The sequence below is a fragment of the Canis aureus genome, chromosome 5 (assembly GCF_053574225.1).
Source record: "Canis aureus isolate CA01 chromosome 5, VMU_Caureus_v.1.0, whole genome shotgun sequence".
NCBI classification, from domain to species: Eukaryota; Metazoa; Chordata; class Mammalia; order Carnivora; family Canidae; genus Canis; species Canis aureus.
In genome coordinates, this window is record NC_135615.1 from 83,426,914 (window position 1) to 83,454,883 (window position 27,970).

At 54.1% G+C, this 27,970-nt stretch overlaps 1 protein-coding gene and 1 long non-coding RNA gene across 6 annotated transcripts in view; one reads left to right on the top strand and one right to left on the bottom strand.

The window, feature by feature from the left end:
• The window catches only part of KAZN (kazrin, periplakin interacting protein), a 1,010,042-nt gene that overhangs the window by 253,694 nt on the left and 728,378 nt on the right, over positions 1-27,970 (bottom strand). The gene's annotated exons all lie outside the window — the stretch shown is intronic.
• Positions 11,598-27,924, top strand: LOC144314913 (uncharacterized). The gene is made up of 3 exons (XR_013380763.1): positions 11,598-12,418; positions 16,867-17,069; positions 27,003-27,924. It is a non-coding gene; the product is annotated as an uncharacterized LOC144314913 (long non-coding RNA).

The window sequence follows — 27,970 nt, forward strand, 5'->3', positions numbered from 1 at the left end:
TGGGAAGCTGGGGGAGCCCGACGGGTGGGACCAGCGAGCCCCGGCACCTTCAGGAGACCTGGTCCCAGCTGCCGGGGTTTGGATCGCGACACCAGCGATTTCCAAACAAGAGCACTGTCATAGACTTAAAGTTAGCAACGAGCCCCCGTACTTTTTAGGATGCTGCAAACGTTCTGGAATCAGAGAGCAGCGGCGGTTGCCCAACCTCGTGAATACACTAAAGACCACTGAATCGCACCCTTCAAAACGGCAAGTTTTATGGTATGCGAATCACATCACAGTAAAAAGGGCGGAAAAAGCCCCCTATTCCATATCCCTCCCTGGGTCAGGCAACGCAGGGGACACCGAGATGCGGCGACGGCGGTACGCGAGACCATATTCCACAAGGAACGGAAACAAACAAAAGACTCCTTCGGAAAAGAGGGGGCCGGGGGTGTCACCTGTCGAGCCCGGGAGCACGTTCAGCCAGAGGATAAACGTTAGCGACGCAAGCATACTCGCGGCACGCCGGATACTGTCCCGGCCTTGGGGGTCCCGAGAGATGGTGAGATGGGGCCTTCGCCTCCGAGGAAGAGCGGCGAGGAGGACCAGGGAGCAAACAAGTCCGGCGGGAGGCACAACGCGCCGCGGGCAGCGAGAGGCTCTGCTGCTTCACTTCCAAGGGGAATCCTGGGAGGCGACATCCCACCTGGTTACAGGGACCCAGGCCTGAGCCGAGGCCCCGAGATGGGCTTCGAAGGAGGGCGAGCCCCGTGACGGGCGGGGGCACGGGCAGGAGCACGGCTCCGTGGCTGGGACACGCTTCAGGCGGCCACAAAGGAGGGCGCGTGGAGGCTGCGGAGAAGGACGGTAAGTTCCAGCTGCTTGGAAGGAGGTGGATTTGGTCTGTTTCAGGCTGTCACCTGGGACTGACTTGATCAGGTGCGTCCTTCCCTTCCGCCTGCCCACCCCCCAGCTCCAGGGGTGGTTCTGGTTCTAAATTGCAAGGCAGGCCAGGTTTGCTGGGGGGAGCCCTCCCTGTAACCTCGGCCCCCAGATCCCTGGCATCTCGTGCCCTGAAGGCACTCAGCTTTGGTAGGCCTGACCCCCGGGAGATGCTCAGAATAGTAGATGAGAGAATGGATGCAAGAACTGACAAATGAATGAACGAACGAATGAATGAATGCATGCTCCGGGCAGGTCAGACCCTCATCTCCACATCCAAACTGACCCGTCCAGTGTCTCATTCCTTCAGGACTCCGCCAGGGAAGAGCCAGGCGACGGCTGAGCGCTGGCGGGAAGTCCGTGGTGCCCATCCGGGTAAGGCAACGGCCTGTGGGCCGTAGTGCCCTTCTCCGTGGTTTTCGTTGCCCGTGGCCGGCCGCGGTCTGGAAGCAGATGGCCCTCGTCCTGACGTCGCGTCCGGCCGCTCCGTCACAGCCTAACGCTGCATCACGAAGCCTACGTCGTTCACCTCATTTCATCCCATCACGGAGGCACTTTTTCATCCTCCATCATCCCGAGAAGAAGGGTGATACAGCACAATCAGATACTTTGGGAGAGAGAGGCCACACTCACATCGTGTCTATCATTACACTCCACTGTCAAACCTGTCACTGTCATATCATCTCGTACTGGCCTCATTTCTAAATTAAACACGATCACGGGTATGTGCGTAGAGGGAAATAAAGAGTATAGATACGGGCCGGTCCTGCCGCGACCTCAAGCATCCACGGGGGACTTGGGACTTATCTCCCACACATAAGTGCGGGGGCGGGGGGCTGCAAATCAGTTCTCTGTTGGAAATCTTAACCTAGGGGCATCCAGATCTGTCTGTCCATGCGCCGCAGACGGCACCGCTGCCCTTCTTGGGCCCGACCTGTCCACATGCTCAACCATCTTAAAGACGGTGCAGCTGCAGAAGAAAAGCCATCTCCAGGCTGGCAGGTGGGTGTTGGCAGGAGTGGACTCGTTGTGGCCAGGCCTCTGCATCAGGTGCTTTGACAGGGGGCCCTGGGCGCGCTCGGTGTTGACTGCATCTCTGGGCATCTTTTATTCATGCAGACAGGTGCCCGCCACCCACGCCTCATCACTCTCACGGCCGGATACAGGGAAAAGCAGCCTCCTACGTGTTTGTGCTGCATCCGTCTTCTTGGACAGACACCGTTCCTCAAGGTTCTGTGAGCTGCCTCCCCAAGAATTCAATTTACCCATTCCAGCTTCCCCGGAGTGCTCCTTAGTATCTGTGCTTAATCACAATCCATCTGGGCTAAAGATTTCTCTTATGTGCCCGTCTCCAGTTGCAGTCCAAACCATCTTTTTCCACCTGCATGCCTGTCTTTCAGGACGCTCCTGGAGGGAGCAATCTGAAGCCAACCAAGAGATGAGCTCACGAGATCGGAGGCCCGGAGCCACGTTAGCCCCATCTCTAGTCCACAGGTTTGGGGGTGGGACAGCCATAGAGAGGCAGGGCAGGCTTCCCGGGCACGTGACCCATGCAGCTGCACAGGACCCCATGCTTAGAAGCGCTCCGGGCTGGGCTTAACATTCTGCTGTTCCTCTCTTGAAATTCTTTTTTTTTTAATTTTTTTTTTAAGATTTTATTTATTTATTTGAAAGAGCTAGAGAGAAAACAACCTGGGGCGGAGGGGCGGAGGGAGAGGCGGGTTCTCTGCTCAGCAAAGCAATGTGGGGCTCCATCCCAGGACCCTGGGACCATGACCTGAGCTAATGGCAGATGCTTATCGAACTGAGCCACCCAGGTGCCCTGCTTCTGCCTTGAAATTCTTACTTTTTTTTTTTTGTTTGTTTGAGAAAAAGAGTCTGTGTGTGCAAGTGGCGTCAGGGAGAGGCAGAGGGAGAGGGAGAGTATCTTATTTTATTTCACTTATTTATTCATGAGAGACACACAGAGAGAGGCAGAGACACAGGCAGAGGGAGAAGCAGGCTCCATGCAGGGAGCCCGACACGGGACTCGATCCTGGGACCCCGGGGTCATGCCCTGAGCTGGAGGCAGATGCTCAACCGCTGAGCCATCCAGGCATCCCAAGAGGGAGACAATCTTACGCAGGCTCCATGCTCAGTGCGGAGTCTGATGGGGGTCTGGATCTCACAAACCTGAGATCATGACCTGAGCCATATCAAGAGTCAGACGCTCAACTGACTGAGCCACCCAAGGGCCCTGAATTTCTTCATACTTTTTGCATGAAAACTATATAGTGGGTCCTGCACAGAGGCCTGGCTCTCACTGCTGATTGGCTTGGTTTTCTTCTGGGGCCACCGACATCGTCCGAAGCCTGGGTGATCTTTCAAAAATGTTGAATCACTGATAATGATGCTTCTATGGAATTGGTTCCCCTTGTGCTTTCCCCACTTCCCTGGTCAGGCCTCACCATCTCCTCCCTGGGCTACTGGGGATTCCCTCCTGCCTCTACCCACTCCGAGCCACCCTGAACAATGCGGGTCAACAGGGCTGTTGTGTTGCAAAGCTCCAGGGGTCCAGTCATCTAGGACCCAGAGCGGAAGGTCCCCGAGGGTGCCCCTGGAGTCATGCACAGGACAGGCCCCGCAAAGCAGCTATTAATCACGGAGCAGCCAAAGTAACTGAGCTCATACTATATTCCAGGCAGCATGCTAAGCTCTTTACGTGCATTTGCTGTAACATTTAATCTGAAAAACAATCCCAGAAGCAGATATTAGTATTGCTGTCATTTTATGGATGGGAAAGATGACGCTCAAAGGGAATAAGCCAAGCACTCTAGGCAAGAGCAGGGATTCCAGAGGCAAGATCCCTGGTTCAAATGCCAGCTTGGTTATACCTGGATCTTGACTCTGGGCAAGTTATCCAACTTCACTGTGCCTTGATTTTCTACTTGTAATATGGAAATAATAAGAAAAATATCTACCTCGTAGTCTTGTAAACCTAAGGTATCGACATACAGAAAAAGTACTTAAAATACTCCTTAGTACAGGTAAAGCGCAATATTCATGTTAATACATGTACTGGCTCTTACTGGTATCAACACATTCAAGGGCACATGGACAGAAAGTGGCCAAAACAGGACCGGAATCCGGAGAATCCAAGCTCCGCGTCTGTGGGTTTAACCGCTGGGAAATACTGCCTTCCAGGAAGAGGACCAAGACGGGCTATTTGGAAAGACGTCTGCAAAACATGCCTAACTCAGTCCAAATCTAAAGATGCTGGAATCAAGACTCAGAACTTAATAAGCAGAAGAACACGATTCAAAGTGTTGACTCTTATCCCTAAATGTATGCTGTTCATTAGCTCAGAAATGGGTAATTTTGCAGCACTTCTACTGGCAGTTCACTGCTTACTAGAAAATTCACCCTGGCATACTTCTGTAGAGCAACAGTATTGTTACAATAGGAGATGTCAGCACAATATCCTTCTATTAAATGTCTCGCAGGAGTGCAGGGGAGGGTGCCGGGGTTACCTGAGAATTACAGGGTGTGCAAATTGTTCAGGCACTGCTCTATACACAAAGGTTTTTTTTTTCTTTATCCTGATTTAGTGAGTTGGGAGAGGGAGCGAGCGAGTGCATTTTAAAGACAGGAATCAGGTTATTTAGATGCAACGCAGTGGCCTTTCCCTGTAAATGGCAGATAAAATGAAATGCGCTTACAGTGGCTCCTTATTTGAGCTTAATTTTCCTGCAATCCATTCAAGGTGCCAAATCACCAGGCCTGGTTTGGCCCAGTGTGGGGTTTCGGCTCCGTGTTCTCTCCCGGAGAACCCATGACTGAGGGATTGTGTGCTCCAAATTCAGAATCGCTCCGGTGCCGTATGCAAAAACCCCAGCGGCGCTCCTCAAACTACATGCAGATGCCCTTGACGCCAATGACAGCGCCGCCCAGCTCAGAAAACATTAGCTACAGAGTCGCCAGCGAGAGGAGGCGTGTGAGCCGGAATGGTTAATCACCAACCAGGATCGCAGGTGCCCGAGACAGAAGTGACGTCAGATTCCGAAAGTTCATCTGATTTAGACCATGGTTACGATGGAGGCAGGGAGTCATGCTCCTACGTAGAGTTTCTTTGACCAAGTGGTTTAATAATAAGAGTTATAATTATTAGAATGATGAGATGATAGTAATAATGATAAGAATTCCCTTTTATTGAAAGCCTACTATTGGGGCGCCCGGGTGGCTCAGTGGTTGAGCAGCTGCCTTCAGCTCAGGCCATGACCCTGGGGTCCCGGGATCGAGTCCCACATCGGGCTCCCTGCATGGAGCCTGCTTCTCCCTCTGCCTGGGTCTCTGCCTCTCTCTCTCTCTGTGTCTCTCATGAATGAATTACAAAAAGAAAAAAGAGAGAAAAGAAAACCTACTATTTACCAGGCATTTTGCTAAGCATAGCAGGTGCAGTGCCCTCATGTGATCCTGTCAAGGATTCTGCAAGACCATCATTACTGCCCTCATTCTGCAAATGAGAAAACAAGCCCAGAGACGTTGAGTAACTTGTCGCCCAGACACTCAGGGGCGGGGCTGCGGTGTCCGTCCAGATCCGGCTGGCTCCAAAGCCCTCGTCTTCCACCCCCTCCCAGGGCTCTGGGCCATTTGCTGTCCCGAAGCCCAGCCGGGCAGCGAGGAACACTTGCCACCACGACACCAATAACAATAAAAGCACGCAACCATTCTACGTATGGGCTAAGAGCCGAGTGCGAATTCACAACACTTGTACAAGACAGGTGTTATTTTCGTGTCCATTTTAGGACGGAGAAGCCTGAGGCTCAGAGGGGGTACGTGTTGTGTCAGGGCTAAGACGGAGAGGTGCTTCTGAGGTCTGCAGGAGGCCAGATGGAGAAGAGATGGACAAGGCAGAGGGCAAGGTCAGCGCAGGAAGGTCACTGAGGTCGGGGCCCTGCTGAGGGCGAATGGCAACCGTGTACAGCGCTGTACGAGAGGGGGCCTCCCTGACGACTCCTTTCTGTGCACAAGGTAAGGCCCAGCAGCCACGCGCACTTGTCATGGGGCATCATCAGGCCGGAGCTGACTGGATGCCAGGTGAACGCCTGACCCAGGCCATCCACTGAGATTCTCCCTCAAGAACTTGAACTGAGAGGCGCTGAGCCTGGTGCCCACTGCGTTTGGTCAATAATAAAGTTTCCGAGAGAAGGGCGAAAATGTGCATTATGGGGGTCCAGGGGGCTGCCCTGTGCTGGACTCCGTGAATCCCACCAGTGTCCCTTCAGGGTTTCCCGCTGGCTCCAGACTCAGCCTCATGCCGCGCCCCCCCCCTTGCTCCCCGCCAGGCCAGGTCCCTCTGCTTCCAGGCTTCCCCCTCTGCCAGGAACCATACCAGCTTGCCAGAAAATGCCAAACCCTCAGCTCAGGCCCACCTCCTACAGGAAGCCCTCTGTGACATTTTCAGGCAAGCCATGGTGTTTTCCCCTTTATATGACAGTACGGGGATCATTTCTTAGCATTTTTCTGTTTCCTTGGCTTGGCAGGCAATTTTCCTCTTGAGGACAAAGAGTGTGCCTTTTTCGTAGCTTATCTCTGGGGTCTAGCTCAGGACCTGGCACAAAGTTGAATTTTTGTTCAATATTAATGCACGAACGTAGGCATCTATGCCCGCCCGGGGTGCTGGTTTTGCAGATGCGACATTCGGGAGCAGAAGTCGGACCACACCTGGCTTCTCAGGGTCACCTTGAAAAGGCCAGTTGGTCTTTATCAGCTCTGTGCACACGGACTCTTCCCCTTCGCAGTGGCTCTGTCTGAAAGAGGAGCTGAATCTCGTTGGTGAGATTTCCCTGGCTTTGGGCTCCATTATTAGGATGAATTCCTGCATGACCTTTAAGATTAAAACTAAATGTTCTGATCTCTCCCCAGACAGGTATTAGGTGCTGGAAATGGCATTTTACGGAGACTATGTTCAGTAGCAAACTCCAAATATCAGCCTCATCACATTCTGACATGTTAGGGCCGATCTGAGCTGGGGCTTGGCGGTGCGTTCCAAGGCCAGCCAGCCACTCTAGGGCAGCAATTTTCTCTTTTTCACGCTGGCCCCGGCGGCTAGCCGTCCTGAGTCCTTTGAGAAGCTCTCGCCAAGGGAAAGGAGGCTGGAGTCCTTGGTGTTGCCTCTGTCTGCTGGGACTGTGGAGGGGACGGGGTTATCAGCCAACAAAGTTTAGCAGGGCTGTCGGGGAATAAGGAACCCCTCCGAGGATGCGACCAGGCCTTCTACCATAATCCATAATGAGAACATTTGCACAAGGTTGGGGGGCAGCCTCCACTCTGGGGTTCCTCCAGCGACTCGGGGAAACCACAAATGGCCTTCATCAGGAAACACACTAAGAGTTCTTAAACTTGGACTCCTTTGATTAAGAGCAAAAACCTAATGAGATCGCCGTTGCCACAGGAGCCTCGGCATATTTATTATTTTATGTAATAATAAAGGCTTTTGTAAGCCTCTTCAGTGACTCCAACGGGAGAGCACACTTGTAGGTCACGGGAGGCGCGTGTCGATGGGGAGCTCGGGACCATGAACAAGCGGCTGCTCGCTCGCAGGTGAATGCATTTGCCCAAAGAGGGTGGCCGGCTCATTCCGAGCTCCGTAACGACTCCTGGTCCAACTAATACTAATTTGATGCCGACGACAGCAAACACAGGGCGTCCTTTACAGGTGCCAGACACTGCGGTGACCCCGTACGTCCATTGTACGGGGGAGGACACTGAGGCTCAGGGGCGAGAGGGGAGTTGCCCGGACGCAGACCTGTGACTCGAAGGCACGCGACACAGCACGGCTCCGGGAGCCCAGCCCTCAGGGGAACTAACAGCTATTGAGGATGGTTTATTCCTGGGGGTCGAATTCATATCGATTTAAGAAATTACAGTAGCTTGCACTTACTGAGTGTGTCTGTGCGCGGGGCGTCATGCTAAGCGTTTTCCTTGCGTTGTCTTCTTGTGAATTCTCAGAACGCACTATGCGATGGGGGCTATTGGACTTCTGGTCTACACCTAGGACGGCGAGGCTCCAAAAGGTTGTTGTCCCCTGGCCTCGATGGGTGTTAAGGTACAGATGGTCCCCGGGGGGCGGGGCAGGGGGAGCCGAACAGACTCGTCATTCATAGCCCATCGTGACTTTGAAGGCCGAGAAACCCACCTCCTGTTTGCACCCCCACCCCCACCCCCACCCCGGCTCCAGCTTCTCCACGTGCCATTGTAAGTGAGGGTCCCGGCTGTTCAATCTGCATTCAGATGCCGCTTTTGCAAAGGCTGTTGGGGCACCATGTTTGCAGTCAGAAATACTCTCTTCTGAAGTTGATGCTTTGCTTAGAAAAGACCGTGATTTGGGGCACCTGGGTGGCTGAGCAGTGGAGCGTCTGCCTTCGGCCCAGGTCATGACCCCGGGGTCCCGGGATCGAGTCCTGCATCGGGCTCCCTGCAGGGAGCCTGCTTCTCCCTCTGCCTGGGTCTCTGCCTCTCTCTCTCTCTCTCTGTGTGTGTCTCTCATGAATAAATCAATAAAATCTTAAAAAAAAAAAGAAAAGAAAAGAAAGAAAGCACCATGGTTCGTTTTAGAATCTGGTAGTGAAGAGGAAGTATTAAAACTGAGGATATGATTTCTCAGCACTTGACACTGAGGTTTTCTGCCTTTGAACGCAGGTGATTTACCCTCGGGCTTCCGGAGCTCCGCGCCCCCCACCGCCCTCAGCTTCTGCGGCTCCGGGAACTCCGGCTCCAGGCACGCAGGAGATGGGTCTGCTTTTCCAGAAACACCAGCTCCTCTGAGCCCCTCCTCCTCTCCGAGCCAAGATTAAGAACTTTTTTTTTTTTTTTAAGAACACTTTTGATCTTTAACGTTTTATCAGTTTCTACCTCAGTCGATAGTGGAGATCGGGGCTCAGTCCATCCCTGCCCGGTGATCATCATCATGGTCCTTAGAATAGAACCAGGCACAACGCTCCCCCGAGTGCTCACAGTGCGTCAGGCGCTAAACACCATATATTTTATTTATTTTATTTTTTTTAACACCATATATTTTAAAATTTCCCTGTGTTTCTGTATCCTTCGTGTCTAGAAGAGAACACTGTTTTGATGGGCTAAACGCCTACGTGCCATGAAAGAGCTGAGATGTTTATTTGTAGTACCTCGCTTAAATTCTCCCACCAACCCTTTGGGGCAGGTTCTAATTAATGTCCCCATTTGACAGATGAGAAAGCTGAGGCTCTGGCCAGCCGGGGGAACTTGCCAAGCTCATGCAGGCACTGAGTGAGTGGGTGGGAGACACTGGTTCACTTAATAGTTTTCTATTCTAAATATTTTTAAAATTTATGTACTCATGAGAGACACAGAGAGAGGCAGAGACACAGGCAGAGGGAGAAGCAGGCTCCCTGTGGGAGCCCGATGCGGGACTCGATCCCAGGACCCCGGGATCACACCCTGAGCCCAAGGCAGATGCTCCACCACGGAGCCACCCAGGTGTCCCAACAGGTAATTTTCCAACTACCAAAGGCATAAAAGGACCCACTGACTAGCTCTTTCACATGTTCCAGAATGGAGAGCACTGCACATCGCCAAATAGAAAAGCATCGCTAGGAATAACACCAAGCAGGGGGTGGAGAGAGATGGGAGGCTGGGAAGGACCAGTGGGCCGAGGGAGGCCTCTGAAGATGTGACGCGTGAGCAGAAACCTGAAGGACAAGGGAGAAGCACAGTGCAAAGGGCAAAGGATGGGCCGTGGCTTCGAGGCAGAGGTAATAACAAGTAGTTCAAAAGCCCTAAAGAAGACAACATGTTTAGCTACAAAAAAAAAAAAAAAAAAAAAAAGTTTGGCTCCGACGCTCCAAAGCCTCTCCACACCCTAAAGCTGTCCCTGTGGGCATCTACAATGCATGAGATAGTATCAGGGCCTCCCTCGTGGGTTTATTGGGGGGAATTAATGAGATAAAGCCTGTCAAGCACTTAGCAGTGAGCCTGACACAAACTAAATGTTACCTGTTATTGCAAAGTTATCATTAACCCCAGGTACACGGCAATTAGCATCAGCGAAGGGGGAGCTCATCTACGCCTGTCGCCAGCAGCGCGGCAGCTCTTAGGGATGAGCAGACTCCCTGCACCGAGCGTGCCCGTCGCTTCACTCCGCGAGGTCACCGGTAGCCTGGCTGCCAGAAAAGCCAAGCCGGATGAATTCTCTGTTGAATAACAGCCTTGTTTAGAATACACATCCCCGAATCCCAGGAAAAACGAACAAAGCCAGACCCTTGCGCGGCGCTGTGCAGGGGAGCGAGCCCTGGCACGCGGAGATTAACAAAGTGCGCAGCGGATAATCAATAGTCATCAGCCCAGGAAATCAGAAAGAAAGCAATTGCCCTGCAGACCTACATCGTGTTTGTTCAATATTTCTGCGAGGTCAGGAGCCAATGCCAATCCATTATGGTTCTTAAATTCAGAGGTAAATATATTCATGAGCTCCCCGTGGCGAGGGGTAGCCCTGTTCGCCACGCAGGACAGGAGCCCGCGCAAAGGGCCACGAAGCTCTAGGAGAGCCTCCTGGAAGCTTCTGTTGCTACCTTCCCATCACCATGGGCTGGGAACCCGAGGGCACCAGGAAAGCCCCAAAGGGAAGCCAGTGGAGCCCACCCTTCTTCCGAGCAGCAGGATGCGCAAAAGAGCGATCAACTCTGGGGTCTGAAGGAGGCTCACTGGGAAATTGGGTGCGGTGGGTCGTGTTGCCGGCAGGAATACTTCCCATCTCACATGTGATGGGGCTGCTTTGGGGAAGGTGCAGGGAGGGCCCCTCTGGGATAAAGGAACCAAGGCCCGAATGACAGGTGAGGAGGCAGGGTGGTGAGAAGTGCTGGGGAGGACAGTCCCAGAAGGTGAGAGGTGAGGACCAGGTACCTCGACCTTGGAATTGCAATGTCCTTGTCAGTCGTCTGGCCGATAAAACCCAAGGGCAGCGATGCTAGGGAACTCCTGAGTTTAGGCCTCAAGAGATCTGCGAGGGCCCCCTTTCTACCGCAGCATTCTTGGAATCGCCACCACGGGGAAGGAGCCCCAGCCAGTCACATGACGGGAGGCACGTGCAGAGACAGAGAGAGAGAGAGAGAGAGACGGAGAGAGATGGAGAGAGGTCTCAGGCTCCCAGGTACCAGACACACGAGTAAAGCCACCTCGGGGATGTCAGCCTAGCTGCCATCTGCATGCAGCCTCAGGAGAGACCCCGGCAACCCCACGTGAAGCCGACCCGCCCAGCCCAGCCCAGCCATGATCTCTGACTCGCAGAATTGTGAGCAGACGACATGGTGGTGGTGCTCTGAAGCCACAAAGTGCTGGGGTTGTTTGTTACGCAGCAAAAAGAGAGGCGAAACACCAGATTACCGATGCCTAGGGTGTGTGTGCGCCTTGCTGTGTGCCCCCCCCCCCCCGCCCCGCAAGGACCGCAGGCGGAAGAGGGGCTGTGACAAAAAGGGAAAGGTGGCTTTGGCATTGACCTTCTGCCTCCAGAAGCACATCTAAGAGACTTTCCTTAAACAAGTTCCCGTGGCTCGAGGTGGCCTGGAAGTCAAGGGAGCAGCTTGCAGCTGGATAGAATCCAACAGTCACTCCCGAGGAGCTCCGGGGTTGCTTGGAAACCCTTGGCTAAGCTCCTCCCTTCCACGGGCAGCATCAGGCTCCTCGGGACACGCGCGTCCCGGGGCCTCGGAGCGGCCGCCGCTGAGGTGACATCGCCTGAGACGCGTGGAGCAAGGACACACACAGCAGCGGCCCTTGGGGACACAGGTGCCCGTTCCGGCTCCGCAGTGCGTGGCCAACACAGCGCCGCCTCCCAAGCCTCGGTTTCCGTATCTGGGAAACGAGAACCTGCCGCCGCCTTCGCAGGATCCCGGGGGCAGGAGGGGGCGGCCCACTTCCCGCCTCTTTCCCTCGTGGATCCCAGCGTCCCCAGGGCTGGGCCTTCTGTGCCGGGGGCTTCCCGTCGGCGTAATGTAGCTTCACAGAGCTGCTGACGGGGCTGCTTTCTCGAGTTAACACCACCCCCCGCCCCCCCCGCCCCCCGGGAGCCAGGGCCTGGCCGAGGAGCGGCTTCCCGGGCAGCGCCCCATTCAGGAGGAGGCACAGGCGGGCGGTGCCTCCGATCTCTTCCAGCTTCCTCCACGCTCAGGAAGCGGCCACCTGCTCTCTCGGGCCAGATCTGCCACCTGTCCAGGGCCTGGACCCCCCGCCCCAGACCCTCTGGGGTGCGTGCCACGGAGTGGGGTGCGTGCCGCAAAGCCCCAGGTGCAGATGCTGCCCGTGGAAGTTCTGGCCTCTCGGTCGAGGGGTCACGTGGCAGCGACGGCTCGCGGCGCAGAATCTGCTTGGGTCCCTAACCCTCCCCCCACCAGTATTGAGAACCCCGAGCGCAGAAGGCGGACGCCTTAAGCCCCAAGTGGAAATTTTGGGGGGTGATGTGCAGCTTCGAAATGGCTCTGAGGTGAGTAATGTGGGCCTGGATCAATTCTTAAGATCAGTCTGTGATTAGAAGTATCTGGTCCACCAGGAAGGGGTCTCAAGCCCGCTCTAGACTCCCCCCAAAAAGCTTGGCCAAGGCCGCCCGGGGCCTCCGCGGTGGCCTGAATCAGCAGCCGCTCACGGCTCCGCCGAGACCAAACGGGCTGACAGGTCAAGTGCACGGTGGGCCCGTCGTCGCTCAGCTGCAGACACTCCCGTACGCTTGCGTCTCCACAGAGCACCCAAGACCGGTCTGCTTTTCATTTGTTTGTTTTAGATTTGGAGGCATCGCTTTCTTTCTTTTTTTCCTTTCTTTTATTAAATGTCTTTGGTGAAATATTATTCATCACGACGAATGTCCCAGAGGAGTCTTTTGCAAAAATGCAAATGGGGCCGTGTCACTTCCCTGCTCTGTAACTTCCAGGGGCTTCTCGGCGTTCTCGGAACGAAGCCTAACGCCCTCCGCAGCCTCCGGGCCCCGGTGACCGTGGCACCTGCTGCCGCTCTGCACCCCTGCACCATGCACCCCTGCAGGCATTCTGCACACACTCTGCCCGACTGTCCCCCAGTTGGGGTCTTGTCACTTGCTACCTTGGCTCTTTGCAGAGCTGGCTCCTCCCGGTCATTAGGGTCTCTGCTCTGGGGTCACCTGCTTCTCAGGGGACACTTCTCAGGCCTCCCTCGCCCTCCTATCACTTGGCCCTCACAAACCTGCTATGGCACGTGTGAAACCATCTAGTTCGTCTCTGGGATGGCGTATCCATCATTCGTCTCTGCCGTCGCTGCGGGTGGGGCTGTGTCCCCCGCAGACGGATATGCTGAAGTCCTGACTCATGGTAGGTGCGGAGGTGGCCTTGATGGAGCCACCACGCTACACGGCCTTCCATGCTGGCTGCACCCATTTGCAACCCCCCCCCCCCAGCAGAGCCCGAGGCTCCCAGTGTCTCCACGGCCTCGCCCGTGCTCCTCTGTCTCGCACTCCAGCATCCTGACGCGTGGGAAGCACAGCGCACGGCGGCCGGACGCCTTCCAATGTCGCGGGCAGCGGGGGCCCTACCCCGAACACCTTGCCCCGTGTCACTGGGAACCTGATCGGTCACCCTCCCAGACTCTCGTTCCCTGGCCCGAAGGGACCTCCTCATTGAGGAAAATACTCAACGAGCCAGAGAAAGCCTGACTCAGGCCATCAGGAGCAGATCCCGGCCTTGCTGCCCCGACCCCATCAAGTATTTGTCATCCCGGAAGCCTCAGTGCTCCCTTCCTCCTCTCCCTCCTTGGCAGCTCGGAGATGCCGTCGGCCTTCATGGCATTTTTGTTTCCAAGCATGATTTTATTTTTTTGTGTGTTTTTTAAATTTGTTTTCAAGAGTGATTTTACATCTTTGGTCTCACCTATCCTCAGAACGTTCTTCTAAAGGAGTCTGGGGCAGCATTTCTATCCCTTTATTGGGTTAAAAAAAAAAAAAAAGGTCTGTCTTCCCTGAGGCCCTCCTCCTCTGCAGTAGCATATCGTCGTAGCAGGTCGTTCTTGGCAGGGTCTCGGCTGCCCCTGCTCCCTTGTCCAGCAGCAAGGCTGAGGCCGGGGCCTGAGCGCCCAGGAAGTGGGGATTTCCAGTCCCTTGTGGGCTCGGTTCGGACCCTGAGCTGGGACGGACGGGTCTTAGGACATCTGGCCGGGTTCACATATCCTTGGCATTATCCCTACTCCTATCGGAACTTGTCCAGTCAGTCCTCCATATTTCAGCAAGAAAGACCTTTCTGGATGCAAATCGTCACACCTCATTCCTCTTTTCTTTCTTTCTTTCTTTCTTTCTTTCTTTCTTTCTTTCTTTCTTTCTTTCTTTCTTTCTTTCTTTCTTTCTTCTTTCTTTCTTTCTTTCTTTCTTTCTTTCTTTCTTTCTTTTCTAACTAAATGCCTTCATCTATATTTTTTAAATTTTTAATGGGAGAAAATTTGCTTGCAATGAATGTATCTAATTTTCAGAAAGCAGCCTGGGCTTCTTTATATTCTGAAGCGTTATGGTTTAATATTTTTCATCTTTTTTTAATTAAATTTTTTGTTATTTATTTATTTATTTATTTATTTATTTATTTATATTTATGTATTTATGTTTTTAGATGGCTAATTGCAGCGTAGTCAACACACAGTGTGGGGTGGGTTTCAGTTGCTCAGGGTGCTGATTCGGCAATTCTGTAGGTTACTCAGTGCTCAGCACGGTGAGCGCGCTTACTGATCCCCGGCCTCTGCTCCGCTCATCCTCCACATCATGCCTCATTCCTCCTGTACGCCCTTTGGTTGCTTTCTCTCAGCCGTAGGCTGAAATCAAAAATCTCGCCACAGCCCGCTGCAGGGTCTGGCCCAGGCCAGCTCTCCCTCTCCAGCTTTACGCACCTGACTCTGTCCCATGGTCTCCTTAGTTTTTTAGATTTTTAAAAAAATTTAAATACAATTGATTAACATAAGAGTGTATCATGAGTTTCAGAGGTAGAGGTCAGTGATTCATCAGTGGCATAGAACACCCAGTGCTCATGACATCACGCGGCCTCTTCATGCCCGTCACCCAGTCACCCCATCCCCCCATCCTCCTCCCCCACAGCGACCCTCAGTGTGTTTCCTATAGTTAAGGGTCCCTTAGGGCTTGTCTCCCTCTCTGATTTCGTCTTATTTTATTTTTTCCTCCCTTCCCCTATGATCCTCTGCTTTGTTTCTTAAATTCCACATATGAGTGAGATCATATAATGGTCTTGTCTCTGATTCACTTATTTCACTTAGTGTAATACCCTCTAGTTCCATCTGTGTCGTTGCAAATGGCAAGATTTCCTTTTTGATGGCTGAGCAATATTCCCCTATATGTACATACACCACATCTTCTTTATCCATTCATCTATTGATGGACAACTGGGCTCTTTCCATAGGCTGGCCTTGCGGACATTGTCCTGTGGTCTCTTTAATCTAGCCACCCCAGACTTTTCTCAGTGCTGCTGGCTCTGGACCTTTGCACATCCCGCTTCCTCTGTCTCCCTCTTGCACGGCTCCCTTGACGGTAGCCCTGTTCACCTCCAGCTCTCAGTTTACACATCACTCCTCAAAGGGACCTTCTCTGACCACCGAGCTGTGTTATGTGCACTCCTACGCTTACGATCCTATAGCTTCATCCCCAGCTCGGCACACTTGCGATGACTTCTTCATCTTCGTATCCTGCCAGACTGTTAGCAACCAGCAAGTCTGCACTTCACCCCTGGAGCCCCGCTACTGGCACACAGCAGATGGCCAACCCATGTTTGCTGAACAAATGAAGGCCTAGATTTTATTTCATTCACTGAAATACTAATTAAGAACCAACCGTCAGGGTAGCCCAGGTGGCTCAGCGGTTTAGCGCCGCCTTCAGCCCAGGGCGTGATCCTGGAGACCCGGGATTGAGTCCCACGTTGGGCTCCCTGCATGGCACCTGCTTCTCCCTCTGCCTGTGTCTCTGCCTCTCTCTCTTTCTCTGTGTTTCTCATGAATAAATAAATAAAATCTTAAAAAAAAAAAAAAGAACCAACCGTCAGTAAGACATTATACCAGGAACCTGGAAGGGTAAAAATCTGACCAAGATAGACTTTCCATGCTCAAGGGACTTTCCAAACCTCCTGAGGTCCATCGCCTGGTTCTACAATTCAGATGGGGTGGTCCTGGCGATCGTAGCCCAAGCAAAACCCAACTGCTACTAGTAAACCACGCTTCTGAGGGTTGAGGACTGTTGATTACCGGCCAGACCCGGCATGTCTCTGCTTCTACCTGTTGCTGGTGACCAGGCTGACAAGGCCTGGCGGGAGAGCTGGGTCCTCCAGCGGGCTCCAGTCGTGACGTTATTAACTCAAAAGCTCTTGTGGAAAGCCAGCTAGCTGTGAAGAGCTGTGAAGAGCTGTGAAGAGCTGCACGGAGCTCTAGGAAAGAGGGGCTGCTCGTGGGCCAAATTCAACCCTATGCGGTGGCACTTTGGCGAACATTTCAAATGGGTTTGACAATGACTGCAAGATGGTGAGGTTTCACATATCTCCGATCTCCAGCTTCTCTTGAAAAGGCAAACCGCTCGGTCACATGGGGCCTGCAATCCCACAGGCCTGCAACTAGCTGGAGCTGTGTGCAAACGTCTTCCTTTGGATGGAGCAAGGCCTGCCACCTCCCCCTGTGTTCCTTGCTGGTCTCCATCATCCGCCAGGCATCTGAGGGCCCTGGAGATGGCATTCAATGCTGCTCGAGGACTACCAACAAGTCAATAAGAAACGATGGTTCCCCCTTGAGGAGCTCATAATGAAACCTCGCACTGTGTCCCTGGCTCCGGGCAGGTCACATGAAAAATTGGGAGGACGGGGAGACCTTGGAGGGGAGAGGCCACCTGAAATGCTATGTTGTGTGCACTCTATGTGTCCTGTATTTTTATCACAGGGATGCGGTTTCAGGAAACTCTTTGACAGAGTGACAGTGGTGATTCAAGCACAGGGGTCCTGCCACTGAAATCGCCAAGCCTCTATGTCCACGGGCACCAAGTGGGAAGATTCCACCTTCGTACACAACACTGCAAAGTGGTCGCTAGAATTATGATGATCCTGAACGTAAGGCGCCGAGCTCACAAGAAGTGCTGCCCAAAGGTTAGTGTCATTAGTATCCCCATCAGTCCACGGAGAGCGGATGATCATGTCCTGAAATAGCAGCGTACCCTGGACCCTCATACCCAGATCTTTTTTCTGTCTTTGGTTTTAATTTCTGATTATCATAGGAACCCATGCTCCTTATAAAAATGCTCAGAAAAATTCACACCGTAGTGAGAGCGGATGCTTAGATGTTCTAATTGCCGCGGCTCCCTGGTCATTACAAAATACAGACCTCGTGACGGTGACATGTACGTGCACGGGAACCGGGCCAAGGCTAAGGCGTGAGCTCGCCCCCCTCTGCCCCTCAACCTCACCCTTAGGTTGGACGAAAGGCTTGGGAAGGAAAATGAAACTTTGCAGCCGCCTCGGTAATATTCTCCAGGATGAAACTGAAGTTTAGTACCCCCCCCCAGAGCTGTCACCCCAGCTATGAGTTCCACACCCTCGCAGGTCAATTAAAATCCCAGAGCCCTGGCCCGGGAGGGTGGTCACCCCGAGACACCAGCGGCTGAGGCTCTTTCAAGTGGCACCTGCTCTCGTGCCCTGGTGTGTGCTGAGCCCCCCGTGGCTCCCGGCTGCGTGGACCCGTGGACAGGACCCCCCACCTCCAGACCCAGAACGGGGCCATGCAGTGACCTTCCCCGCCGTGTCTGGCCGCCCCGAGACACTCCTAAAAGCTGCTTTCCCAGGAAGGACAGCTTCCCACTCTTGTTCTTTGATGCTCGTGTGTTCTTTGGGCCCAGCTCTGGTCCAAGTACTTAAGAAGTGGAGTTCTTGCAACAGGGAAGCACCACGTGGTCCCCAGGCTTTGCCTATCAGCTAAGGAAACCTCTGGGGCAATGAAGGCCTGGCGCTTTCTGTGGGATTCAAAATGATCTCTTCTCAGCTTCTGCGGGTTTCGGCCTCACAGATGGAGCTGGTATACTGTTCCCCCACCGGGATGGGGGGCGGGGGGTGCATCAGGGTCCCTCCCACGTGGAGGCAGTGGTTTGGGTAGAAGACAGAACAGGCTCAAATGAGTGGTGGGACTTCCTAGCCGTGGGGAGAAAGGGGACTGCTGCTGTGGGGCCGACGGCTCTGATGGCCCCGCCACCTTCCCCACACGAAGGATGCGCACATGCTGCTTAGGTCGCAGCAGACCTCATTAGCAGGGTCTGCAAAATGGAAAGGAAGAGAAACACACACACAGAGAAAGTGCACCCGCCCCCTGGTTACCAAATGCCAGGTGCACGTCATGTGCTGGGGATACAGGTACGAGCCAGACAAACGAGGTCCTGTCCCTTGCTGGACTGGGTTAGGATGGGTGAATCCAGTAGATGACCCAAGGTCATGATGGTGCTCTTTTAGGACTCTTATCTGCCTTAGTGGGGCCTCTACTTAGATTCGTGCACAGGACAACGTGCACTCGTGGTGACTCAAGCAGAACTGGGTTCCGTTCACCAGCAAAACCCTTTCTCATGGGAGGAAAGGGGCCTGTATGTACAATCCTGGACATGGGATGGGGTCAGAGACTCTTCAGGAAGCCTTTACCTGACAGGTCTGGGGTGTGGAGTGATGCATTTGGGAGGGTAAAGGCTCAGGGAAGAAAAATCTGTTCAGTCTTGCCGTCTTTGGAAACACGGGGTCTCTGGTCCAGAGAAGAGGCCACTTGCTGCTCACGGAGCATCCGAGCAGTGGGGATACTGCCTGCCCGTCTCCCACGTGGGGTGAGACACACAGACCACACGGCACCTGTGTGCTCAACGGTTGCACCCCAGGAGAGGAACCCCCAAATTATGAGGCTCAGAGCTCACATGAGGTGGCCCGGATATCTGTCCCTTCTCCCGCTCTGGAAGACACTGAGAGTGAAACCTTTACTCTCTGATGGAAACTGTCTCCGGGAGAGGAAAGGAGGGTCCCTGGGTTTTCACAAAGGTACGAACTCACTTCAGCATCACGACATCCCATGAAGTAGGTGCTACTCTTAGCCCCATCTTACAAGTGCAGGAACTGAGGCCCAGAGGATGTTACAAACCTCATCCACAGCCACACAACCAGGGATTCGGGCTTTGAACCCAGATAGTCGGACTCCGGGGGCCTGGCCTGTCACCACCACCGCACTGGCGCCTCGGTCTCCGCTGGTTGGTTTGGGGAGCTGGCTGGGGAGCCACGTCAGCTGCCACCCGGGAGCTGGACCTCGGAGACTGTTGCACGGCCCCAGTGCGGAGCGTGCTGGCGGCCGTCTCCGGCTCTGGACCCTTGGGGAGACGCGTTGCTTTTCTTGTCTCTGTGCACCATGAGTCAGAGCTGCTCTCTCCGTGGCTTTATCAAAAAAGAAAATTATGCTCTCAAACAAGCCCCCAGCTCCCCCTAAAACCATTCCGTGGTGTTGTCTGGGACAAACGGGTCACAAGGCAGAGGGGCCCTTCTCAACCTCGCGCGCAGTCTTGTCTGTTTCCTCCAAAGGATCCCACCGGCCGGCGACTTTCATTGGCTAAATGGTATTTGCTAAATGATAATAGGATTCTCCAGTTTCGACCGGTCCGGGCAGCCGGGTCCACTGGCAATGATGGAGGGGGAGGCTGAAGAGAAAGAACCGTGGGGTTGGGCCTGGGTTTGAAGCGCTTCTGACCGACTGTCCTCACCTGTGTCACTGTGCCACCCTCGCCCTCGGCGTCCTCACCTGCAGGATGGGGTGCACAGTCCCCACCTCCCGGGGCCACGGGGAGGGCGTAAAGTGCTCCCCTCCAGGCACGCAGGCATGCCAACCTCGTTCCTGGGGTCACGGCCCACACATAAAGGTACCCGGGAGCCCCTTCCTTCGCCATCCTTGGAGACAAACTAGCACAATCTGTGTATGATGAATGCAGTTGCCAGGCTGGAAGGGAGCCAGCCACAGGACTAGGAACGCGTGGCCTGAGGATTTGGGGAGCCCCCTGGAACTTCAGTTGAGGGGACCTGGGTGCAATCTCCAGGAGACAAGACTGGAACAGCGGGTAACGACGTCATAAGGACAAACACTGCGCTGCACCCATCGGGAGGAGGGCTGCGTGCTGGAAAGGAGGGTGGTGGGCATGCAGGAGGGCCCCGGGGAGGCCGAGACGGAGCTTTCGGGCATGGGCACGACGCCCGGGGGCTGGGCACTCCCAGGACTGCCGGATGGGCCTGGCCGTTGCAGCTTGGTGACCGCAGCGGGGAGGGGCCCCCGGGCACGCATCCTCCAGGGGGTTCCTGCCGAACACAGCCCGACTTGCCCTGCAGATCTCCCTGGGGCGCGGGCGGCCGGCTACGGGGCTGGGTTCCATTCATCCAAGTAAATAGAAGTGAGGGGTGAGACTCTGGGCCTCAGTTTCTACATCTGTAAAGTGGGAATAAGTCCCCAGCCGGATCGTTCGGACAACCGGAGAGGTGATGGAAGCACCATCCCCGGCCTGGCAACGGAAGCACGCACGCAACCTGCCTGCAAGGCCCAGCGCTCAGCCCTTCCGCGGCTCCCAGGCTCCGGGGCTGCTTTCTGTGAACACCGGCAGCTCTGCCGGAGGCTCCTCCCGGCGTCTGGAGCAGGCTCGGCCAGGGCCCAGGGCAAGCAGAGGACCAGGCGGTCTGACCCTCACCGTCATGCAGCTCTGGGCAACTCCCAGCCGCCAGCGTCCGCACCGCTTTGCCCGAGGGTCTCCGCTCCCTCATCTCGGAAAACCCAGAGGCCCACGTCCTACACCATTTCTAGAACTCTCCAGCAGGACTGGGCTCCAGGTCCCTGCAGCGGCCCCTGGCTCCATTACGTGCCCTGCCTGGCTTCCCTCGCCCCCAGCTCATGATCCTTTGCCCTTACTGGGACCCCCCCACCCCCCCACCCCCCCCACCCCTGCCTCCAAGAATCCATGTGCCCCATCTCAGGGTCTGCCTCTGTGCACGCCCGTGCTGAGGACCCAGAGAAACAGCACCGGACTGATGCCAGCGGCCGGCAGCAGCGGTGGTTTGCTCGGATGCGTTAGGCTAATGCGCCGGCTGCCGGCTGTGGGGGCCTAACTGACCGCGGCTCCAGCGGTGGCCCATCCGTGGGGGCCTAACTGACCCTGGCTCCAGTGGCGGCCCTCTGCAGCCACGAGCGGGCTCACGGCAAGGCCGCGGTGGGCCCCGGGTGGTCTGGCCACTGCCCGAGCACAGCAGCCGCCTGCGGGGGAGCAGGGCCGGGGTCTGTGAGGCCTGCCTGACGGGAGCAGGGGACCCTTGAATCAAGACCTGAAGGAGGGAGGATTTAGCCACAGGGCACGCGGAGGAGGGATGCTCCAGCCCAGACAAAGGCTCAAGGCCTCAGACACACTGCAGCCAGCAAGGTGGATTCCTACCCGCCCCGCCGGCAGGTCTTTCTGAGAAGGCCCACCTGCCAACTGGACATGGAAGTCATCCTTGGGTCCTTCCGGAAATGGATTCCTCTGCAGCAGAATAAACAAATGCCCTAATCTTAAACAAGTATCAATACCCCCCTCCCACTGACCCCCACTTCTTAGCACCGAGTCATAATTGGGACTAATAAGCCATTATAGCAGCTCACACGGTTTCAAAGGAACAAGGCTGTTGTTGTCCATTTGTACTTGTTCATTTGCCCAATTCCTGCCTCGAATAATTGCAGGTGATTAAAGCATCACCCAGTGCTCATTGCAGTTGAAATCAGATCCCCGAAGAGCAATACCATTGCATTCAAGTCCAAGGGGAGGCGGGAGCTACGATCCAACACTTCGATCCTGTTCTTTCAAGACAAGGCATGGAGGCTACGTAGCCAGGGACGAGCTTCATCTCAAGGAGCCCGGCTGCTCAAAAACACGGGTCAGTGGGATCCTGTAGGGCGTTCGGATCCATCAAAGTGTGACGCTTGCAACCCAAATAATGAACGCAGACTGGAGTTTGGTCTCGGGACTGGGCCACAGAGGGACACTGCTTCCTCACCAAGGTGTCCTAAGGCATGTTTGGGTCACGCACAGGGGCACTGCCTTCAGCACCAAGGATACCCCCCACCCCCGCCCCTGTTTTTAATGGTATTTCTTGAACGCTGCTGGTTTTCCTGGTGTGGCTGCTGTACTGGCAACATTAACTAACACTTGGTCAGTAGAGCTGCCACGAGGCCTCTTAGGGCCGAGGCATCACATGAGGATGAGGAGAAAGTCCACCAAAAACTCACGTACTGACAAGTTCTGAATAGCTCCGTTTAGTGAAGCATTAGAGAAATGGCACCTGATGACCAATTAAAGGCTCATCAAAGACTTGTTACAAATAAGTTTCAAGCACTCACTATCTCAATCTTCTCAGTAACCCAGAGAGGTAGGTGTTACTCGTCGCCATCAGAGCTGAATAAAATCCAAATTCCCAGAGATGAGGTGGGGGCCTGCCTCCATCTGGCTCATGGTGACCTCGGTGACCTGTCCCTGGGGGTAGGAACACCTGTCTGAATGTATCTCCACCTCTCCTTTCCCGATGCCACCGTGCCAGCAAGGTCCTTTCACTTCCCACCTGGAGCTCTAGAGCCACCTCCTGCCCGGGCTCCTGGCCAGCAGTCCTCCTCCCTCACACCATCGTCTGCACGGCCACCACGGAGCATCAGCCAGGACCCCCCGCAGCATACAGGATCCTCTCCCATGCTCCCTGGCTAGGATAAAGCTCATATTCCCCAGCACGGCATTTAAGGCCCTCTGCCACCTAATGGCAGCCACATTTCGGACCACCTCTTGAAGCCCCCTTGGCCCTCTTACGATAGTTGATATCCAGGAACCACTGCTCTTAGGTATTAAGTAATAAAAAGAGCCACTGCCATTTTGGGGGTCACATCATGATGAGGCGGATTGCTTCTCCAAACACATGTCCTGGGTTTGGCTGCTCAACACATCACATGTCTTGGCGCCACGGAACCCACAAGAGTCTCAGCTTACGGCCCAATGGAGTCGCAAGAGGGAGGTGTCAGATGGAACAATTAAATGCACATATCAGGTGTATCACAATTTCTGCTTCCTTTCTGAAGCTGAGTAGGAAAGGAAAAAAACAAACCCTGCCACCCAGATGTTAAGTAACTCCTAAATCCCTCTTTAATTAACTGGGTAATCTCAATGTCATGTTCAGAGAACACATTCCTCTTGGTGTTTTTAGCCTTGGAAATGGAGGTGTGCAGTCCTAGGCTTGGGGCTGAGAAAAGAAAAGTGAGGATTTGCTCAGGCAAATCCTCTGATGAGATGTTCCATTTAGCGGGATAATTGACAGGGAAAGAGGAGAGGATGTTTATTTGGAGTTTCGTGGGTTTGCCTTGCAACCAACATAACCAGTGCAATTCCGGTGCTCCTCAGGCTTCACAAACCCCGTACAGTGGGGGGACAGGGTGTCCTAGAGACCATTAAGCCAACAGACGCTTATTGAGCACCTACTAAGTGCCAGATCTTGTGCAACGGCCTAAAGATGCTCCAGGAGACAATCAGATAATGTTGAACCCTGCCTTCCCGACAGATGACAAACAAGTGATTGGGGGAATAAATTAACCACTGGGACGATGTAGAACAGCGGGAATAGAGTGGGGAGGCCTCCGGAGATCTTGCAGGCACATGAACACCTCTTTGAGGAGGCAGGATGTGAGTTGGCACTTGAATGATGACCAGGAGCCAGGTATGCACAGGGCTCCCGGGAGAAGGTCCCAGACCGAGGTATGCACAGGGCTCCCGGAAGAGGGTCCCAGACCGAGGTATGCACAGGGCTCCCGGAAGAGGGTCCCAGACCGAGGTATGCACAGGGCTCCTGGGAGAAGGTCCCAGACCCAGGTATGCACAGGGCTCCTGGGAGAAGGTCCCAGACCCAGGTATGCACAGGGCTCCCGGAAGAGGGTCCCAGACCGAGGTATGCACAGGGCTCCTGGGAGAAGGTCCCAGACCCAGGTATGCACAGGGCTCCTGGGAGAAGGTCCCAGACGCAGGTATGCACAGGGCTCCCAGAAGAGGGTCCCAGACCCAGGTATGCACAGGGATCCTGGGAGAAGGTCCCAGACCCAGGTATGCACAGGGCTCCTGGAGAAGGTCCCAGACCCAGGTATGCACAGGGATCCTGGAAGAAGGTCCCAGACCCAGGTATGCACAGGGCTCCTGGAGAAGGTCCCAGACCCAGAAAGGGGGCCAGCTGCACAGACGCCTGATGCAGGAATATGCTGGGCTTCTCCAGGAGGCCTGTGCAGCAGGAGCAAATGAAGAGGAGGAGAGTGGGTCAGGGTGAGGCCCATGGCTGGTGAGGGAGGCAGACCCCATACCATTTAACTGTCTTGTAGACCAGAGGTCAGCAAACCATAGCCTGTGGGCCAGATCTGTTTTTATGAATAAAGCTTTATGGAAAGATCCATGTCCATTGGTTGACATATTGCCTGTGGCTGTTTGGTGATACACGGCAGTCAGGTGGTTGCAACAGAGACTCTGGAGCCCACAAAGGCTAAAATATTTACTATCTGGCCTTTTATGGAAAAAGTTTGCCAACCTTCCCCATTGTAGGTCATGGTGGGAAATCTGGCTTTCGTCCTGTATGGAATAAAGTAGCCATGAGAGGTTCTTACATATTTGATTGGTGTGTTTTAAAAGGTCCTGTGCACTGCTGTGTGGGGGTGGATTGGGAAGGGGTGGGAGGCACCAGGGAGAGGGGTGAGGAGGTGTTTGGGTTTTCCTCCCACACTTGTTGCAGACCAACCATGTTCAGACTGGGCCAGTGTGTGTCGAGTTTCTACTGTGTGTTAGTCATTGTGCTTCCAGAGACCTTCCTTCGTTACAGCATTACCAGAGAGAATGCATTTCAAACATGCAATTCCATGCCCAGCACCCCCAAAACGCTGAATAAAATTAACTGAAAATAGTTTGTAAAAAAAAAAAAAAAAACTGGCATGAAGCATCAGTCTGCTATCTAAGGTAGGATTCCTTTCTTAACTTTTAATTAATTAATTAATTAATTAATTAATGAAAGAGTGAGAGAGATAGCAAGCACAAGAGGAGGGAGGGAGAGGGAGAAGCAGACTGCCCCCCTTACCCCCCGAGAGGTGGGGTGTGCAGGGAGCACAATGGGGGGCTCGATCCTAGGACTCCAAGATCATGACCTGAGCTGAAGGCAGACACTTAACTGGCTGAGCCACCCAGGCGCCCCTAAGGTAGGATTCCTTAGATGCAGACCCTGAGATCAGGGTTAGGGCACAAGTGCCATAGGAAAGAGGTCTTGCAGGAGGCTCTCCTGGAAAGAGGGTCAGGGAAGGAGAAGAAGGCAAGTGAGGGTTGATGTTGATTAAGGGACAGGCAAGGCGAGGCAGGGAGGGACAGGTAGGGGGCAAGGGGGCTAGAGTCATGGGGGGGGGGGCGGTCTATGTAACCAGGCTCACAGGCATCCTACATGGGAAGAAATAGACATGATATTTACAGGAACATTTGTTCTCATGATGGTTACAAGTCCACCATGTTTGTTTGAAATAGAGACGTGATGCCGTGATTTCACCAATCCCCATGATACTGACACGAAGGTACCAAGCTCCCTGGTCAGTTTCCCATAAAAGACCAACCGTAAAAGCCCTCAGTGGCAACCCATGGGGACCCTCTCGCTCGAGACAGCTCCTTTTCTATCCTTTCTGTTCTCACCTTCACTTTGTAAACTTCCACTTGGGGTCACCCTTTGGTCCACCGGATTCATTCCTCAACTCCAGGAGACAAGAACCGCGCAACCCTGCAATGATTTCGGGCAAAGGTGCTCCTGGGGGAGCCTCGGCCTGAAACTGCAGGGGGCTCTGGGGTGCGAGCTGGGCTTCCGTACGCCCACACTGGTCAGTCACTGGCTGAAGGGCTGCCCCGAAGGGACATCGCTTCTCAGGCATTCCCAGCTCTGTGCGTGTGTGGGCAAAGTGGCTCCAGAGGCCAAGGGTGATTTTGGAAGAAGCGTCTCAGGTGCAGGGTGTGGGCTGCAAAAAAGACACAGAAGCAGGCAGGGGTGGTGCACAAGAAAGGCCTAAAAAGGGGTGCAAGGGGGTCCAAGCAGAGTGCTGCCTGCCACCCCCCGTGTAGATGAGAAGACTGAGGCTCCCATGCTGAGGCTCACTGACCTGCCCTCCGATGGCAGTCAGGACTCCAATCCCAGCCTGAATTCCCAAATCCCCGCGTCGGCTCTCTTTCCTAGTAAACCCCTCCTTCCTCCCCGCAGTGGTCATGAAAAATTCAAGCCCTCCGAAGCCGACACTTCCCACTGCAGGAAACGATCCTGCAGGTACTCTGAACACACTCTTGCAGATTGTCTTTTAATGCCTGTAATTGCCTAATCAAAAACAAATGATGGTCATAAAAATTGGGAGTGTTCGGTGTCCTCTGAATAGCCAAGGAAGGTTATCAAAATACCAAAGTTTGGGCAAATAGGACTTCCTTTACGGAGTGTCTCTAGCAGAAGACTGTAAAACAATCCTCTCTCCAAGAGGGGGTGGGGGATAAAGAATTTCTTCTTCCAGCAGTAATAAATCAAACAACACTCCGTGGACAGTGGAAATTGATTTTTCTCACTCCGCACATGGCCACGGCACTACCGGAGCCACGGTGCCACGCTCTCGCAGTGACAAGCTTCAGCTTGGCCACATCAATTACCGAAATAAGAAATGTCAGGGCGATGCCGGGATGCCCACTCTCGCTACCGCCGGGGCTGCCCTCCATATGCCCCCTCTCCCCAGCTTTTATTTAAAGTCCAACAAAAAAGTCACCCAGACCAAAGCCAAAGTCAATCTGCAAGGGGATTCTGCTTCCTTTCCTAAAGTTCCCTTCAAGCTGTTCAGAGAATCTTATCGTCAGCCCCAGGACTAATTCCTGGTCCAGGGAAACCGGTGGAGTTCAAGGCTGTGTGGACCTCGCCCACCCACCCCCCCCGCCCCCAACTCACTCTCACGCTCTCACTTTTGCTTTTTCTTCCATTCATTTCTAGATTTTGACGGCCGTGGAGCTGCTTCCCGGAGAAATCACAGCGCAGGGTCATCGTCTGAGAGGCGGAACAGACCTCGAAGTCCCAGTCTCTCCAGAAGTTCTAGTTCCTTCTACTGTGTCCCGCCCCACCCTGGAAATGCAGGAGCCAGTACCTTGAGCGTTGTCCTACAGAACAGAGCGGATCTGAAGTTCCTTCCCGGCGCCTGCCTACAACACAGTGGCTAACATGCCATTGGCCAGAGCAGGTGACGCGGTTGGGTCTAAAGTCAAGGTGGCCATGGTGACAAGGAGGGGAGACGTGGGACAGCAATTCAGCCTACCGCACGTTCCAGTCAACGCAATGGGGTCACTGTTGTCCAACCTCCCTTCTTCCCTTGCTCCTTAAACAGAAGGTCAACCGTGCTGATGAGACATGACATGAACAGTTAGACTGGCCAAGGCTGCAGTGTGAATTCTTCATCCATACGTAAGATGTCCAGGGCGCTCCCAAGAGATGACATCAGACGGGCCCCCTGAGCCCAAGGGAGAAATTTTGATCCCTTCATACAACATCCGGGTGATATGGGACTGTAACAGCATGTCATCCGAGGGGCGCCCGGGGGGCTCTGTCAGTTAAGCAGCGGGTTCTTGGTGTCGGCTCAGGCCATGATCTCAGGGTTGCACTGAGTGGTGGAGCCTGCTTGAGATTCTCTCCCTCTCCCTCTCTCTTTCTCTCTCTCCAAAAGCGAAACTAAAAATGGGGCTCCATCGGTTAAGCATCTGCCTTTGGCTCAGGTCACGATCTCAGGGTCCTGGGATGGAGCCCCGCAGTGGCCTCCCTGCTCAGAGGGGACTCTGTTTGTCCCTCTGCGTCTGCCTCCTGCCTCCCATCCCCACCCCACCTCTGGCTTGTGCTTGCTTGCCCTCTCTCTCTCGTGCACATTCACTATCTCTCTCAAATAAATAAAATCTTTAAAAAAACTAAAAATA